General features: G+C 44.3%; 1 non-coding gene across 1 annotated transcript; it reads left to right on the plus strand.

Annotated features, from left to right (window-relative positions):
* The first annotated feature begins 3313 nt into the window (after window positions 1–3313).
* On the plus strand, window positions 3314–3477 carry LOC120859405. The gene has a single exon (XR_005720075.1). It is a non-coding gene; the product is annotated as a U1 spliceosomal RNA (small nuclear RNA).
* The last annotated feature ends 473 nt before the right edge of the window (window positions 3478–3950 follow it).

A 3950-nucleotide genomic window follows, 5' to 3' on the forward strand; every position in this document is an offset into this window, starting at 1 on the left:
CAGTTCACATATCGCTGAAGCCTGGCTTGGAGAATTTTGAGCATTACTTTACTAGCGTGGGAGATGAGTGCAACTGCGCGGTAGTTTGAGCATTCTTTGGCATTGCCTTTCTTTGGGATTGGAATGAAAACTGAACACTTCCAGTCCTGTGGCCACTGCTGAGTTTTCCCAATGTGCTGGCATATTGAGTGCAGCACTTTCACAGCATCATCCTTCAGGATTTGAAATAGCTCCACTGGAATTCCATCACCTCCACTAACTTTTCGTAGTGATGCTTTCTAAGGCCCACTTGACCTCACATTCCAGGATGTCTGGCTCTAGGTGAGTGATCACACCATCGTGATTATCTTGGTCGTGAAGATCTTTTTTGTACAGTTCTTCTGTGTATTCTTGCCACCTCTTCTTAATATCTCCTACTTCTGTTAGGTCCATACCATTTCTGTCCTTTATCGAGCCCATCTTTGCATGAAACATTCCCTTGGTATCTCTAATTTTCTTGAAGAGATCTCTAGTCTTTCCCATTCTGTTGTTTTCCTCTATTTCTTTGCATTGATCGCTGAGGAAGGCTTTCTTATCTCTTCTTGCTATTTGGAACTCTGCATTCAGATGCTTATATCTTTCCTTTTCTCCTTTGCTTTTCGCTTCTCTTCTTTTCACAGCTATTTGTAAGGACTCCCAGACAGCCATTTTGCTTTTCTGCATTTCTTTTCCATGGGGATGGTCTTGATCCCTGTCTCCTGTACAATGTAATGAACCTCTGTCCATAGTTCAACAGGCACTCTATCTATCAGATCTAGTCCCTTAAATCTATTTCTCACTGTCACTGTATAATCATAAGGGATTTGATTTAGGTCATACCTGAATGACAAAGTGGTTTTCCCTACTTGCTTCCATTTAAGTCTGAATTTGGCAATAAGGAGCTCATGATCTGAGCCACAGTCAGCTCCTGGTCTTGTTTTTGGTGACTGTATAGAGCTTCTCCATCTTTGGCTGCAAAGAATATAATCAATCCGATTTCAGTGTTGACCATCTGGTGATGTCCATGTGTACAGTCTTCTCTTGTGTTGTTGGAAGAGGGTGTTGCTATGACCAGTGTGTTCTCTTGGCAAAACTCTATTAGCTTTTTCCCTGCTTCATTCTGTACTCCAAGGCCAAATTTGCCTATTACGCCAGGTGTTTCTTGACTTCCTACTTTTGCATTCCAGTCCCCTATAATGAAACGGACATTTTTGGGGGGTGTTAGTTCTAAAAGGTCTCATAGGTCTTCCTGCTACTGCTGCTGCTAAGTCGCTTCAGTTGTGTCTGACTCCGTGTGACCCCATAGATGGCAGCCCACCAGGCTCCCCCATCCCTGAGCTTCTCCAGGCAAGAACACTGGAGTGGGTTGCCATTTCCTTCTCCAATGCAGGAAAGTGAAAAGTGAAAGTGAAGTCACTCAGTCGTATCCAACTCTTCACGATCCCATGGACTGCAGCCTACCAGGCTCCTCCATCCATGGGATTTTCCAGGCAAGAGTACTGGAGTGGGGTGCCATTGCCTTCTCCGGTAGGTCTTCATAGAACTGTTCAACTTCAGCTTCTTCAGCGTTACTGGTTGGGGCATAGACTTCGATTCTTGGATATTGAATGGTTTGCCTTGGAAACAAACAGAGATCATTCTGTCGTTTTTTAGATTGTATCCAAGTACTGCATTTTGGACTCTTTTGTTGACCATGATGGCTACTCCATTTCTTCTCAGGGATTCCTGCCCGCAGTAGTAGATATAATGGTCATCTGAGTTAAACTCACTCATTCCAGTCCATTTTAGCTCGCTGATTCCTAGAATATAGACGTTCACTCTTGCCATCTCCTGTTTGACCACTTCCAATTTGCCTTGATTCATGGACCTGACATTCCAGGTTCCTATGCAATATTGCTCTTTACAGCATCAGACCTTGCTTCTATCACCAGTCACATCCACAACTGGGTATTGTTTTTGCTTTGGCTCCATCCCTTCATTCTTTCTGGAGTTATTTTTCCACTGATCTCCAGTAGCATGTTGGGCACCTACTGACCTGGGGAGTTCCTCTTTCAGTATCCTATCATTTTGCCTTTTCATACTGTTCATGGGGTTCTCAAGGCAAGAATACTGAAGTGGCTTGCCATTCCTTTCTCCAGTCTTATGCAGTAAGAGAAAACAAATAAACCTCACTCTTCAAGCAAACACGTCATCTTTCTTGCCCTTATTTTAGTCATCAGTTTCTATTTCAGAATCATTTCTTGTATTCTGTATGGTAAGCAAAGGAAAAGCATGGTCCTTGGGATATCGTGAGAATGAAACAGGAAGAATCTGCCCAGAAAATAAGTCTACCTAGTAGCACTTTGAGATGTAACCCTAAATCCGTATGTTTATACACATGAAATATACAGATGCTTTTATTTTGTCTCTATACTATTTCTATTCACTGTTTTACAACTTATTTATTACTTAAAGGCTTTTGCATCAGCCTAACACACCATCCCTAAATTTCTCCCCTCGGCGTGCAATCCAGCACGAAAGGTCAGACTACGAGGAGGCTGGCAAAATCCGTCTGTATCTCCATGTATATGTATGGCTGAGTCCCTTCGCTGTTCACCTGAAACTACCACAACATTGTTAACTGGCTATACCCAAATAAAAAATAAAAATTTTAAAGTGAAAAGAAATAAAACCCGTCTATGTCTCACTTAAAGGGTGAAAGTTGTATCGCTCAGTCGTGCCCGACTCTGCAACCCCATGGAATGTAGCCTACCAGGATCCGTATATGGGATTTTCCAGCCAAGTGTACTGGAGTGGGTCACTAATTCCTCCTCCAGGGGAATCCTCCCAACCTAGGAATGGAACCCGGGTCCCATACTGTAGGCAGACGCTTTACTGTCTGAGGCACCAAGGAAGTCCGAGGCCCCTTCTCTCATTGTAAGCAGGTTGATTGCTAAGGTTGATGAAATCATGTCACGTCCTCGTCACAGGGGACTCGCCATTGGTCATCTCGACAGGGGTGGGGCAGGGCTTGAGTTGAAGGAGAGGCGCCGCCTTAGAGGTCCTGAATGGGGTTGGCTTATGTAAATCTTGCAGCGAAGTGGTACGGTTCCCGGCGAGCCACTTCCCCGGTTACGGAAAATTTCCTGAGATTTTGTTGGATTTCTTTTAGAAGAGTTATTTGGAGGGCCTGAGACGCGTGAAAAAGGAGAGGGTGCGGAGGATAGTGGAAGAGTTGCGGGGAAACGGCAGCGTCAGCGTGTGTGTACAGTGAACGTGTCTAAGGCTGTGCGCGGGGTCAGGGGAACGTCAACTCATACTTACCTGGCAGAGAACACACCATGCTCAAGAAAGTGGTTCGTCCAGGGCGACACTCACCCATTGCACTCTGGGTGTGTTGACCTCTGCGATTTCCTCAAATAGAGGAAACTTGACTGCGTAATTTGTGGTAGTGGGGGACTGCGTGCGCGCTTTCCTCTGATTATTAAATAATAACTGTAGACTTAATCTATGTTTCCTTGCTGGTGGTTTAGTCATTAAATCATATCCGACTCTTTGACTCCGTGGAATGTATTTTGTTAGTAGGTTTCTGTGTCTATGATACCCTTTAAGGCAAGAATACTGGATTTCTTCTCCAGGGAATCTTTTTTGACCCAAAAATCACACTCAGATCTCCTCCGTATATGCCTCTTGCTTTTACCATGATTCAGAGGATGTTGGCAATTTGATCTCTGGTTCCTCTGCCTTTTCTGAAACCAGCTTGAACATCAGGAAGTTCACGATTCACGTATTGCTTGAATCCTGGCTTGGAGAATTCTGAGCATTACTTTACTAGCGTGTGAGATGAGTGCAATTGTGTGGTAGTCTGAGCATTCTTTGGCATTGCCTTTCTTTGGGATTGGAATGCAAACTGACCTTTTCCAGTCCTGTGGCCACTGCTGAGTTTTCCAAAT

This window comes from Oryx dammah, unplaced genomic scaffold (genome assembly GCF_014754425.2).
Source record: "Oryx dammah isolate SB20612 unplaced genomic scaffold, SCBI_Odam_1.1 HiC_scaffold_827, whole genome shotgun sequence".
NCBI classification, from domain to species: Eukaryota; Metazoa; Chordata; class Mammalia; order Artiodactyla; family Bovidae; genus Oryx; species Oryx dammah.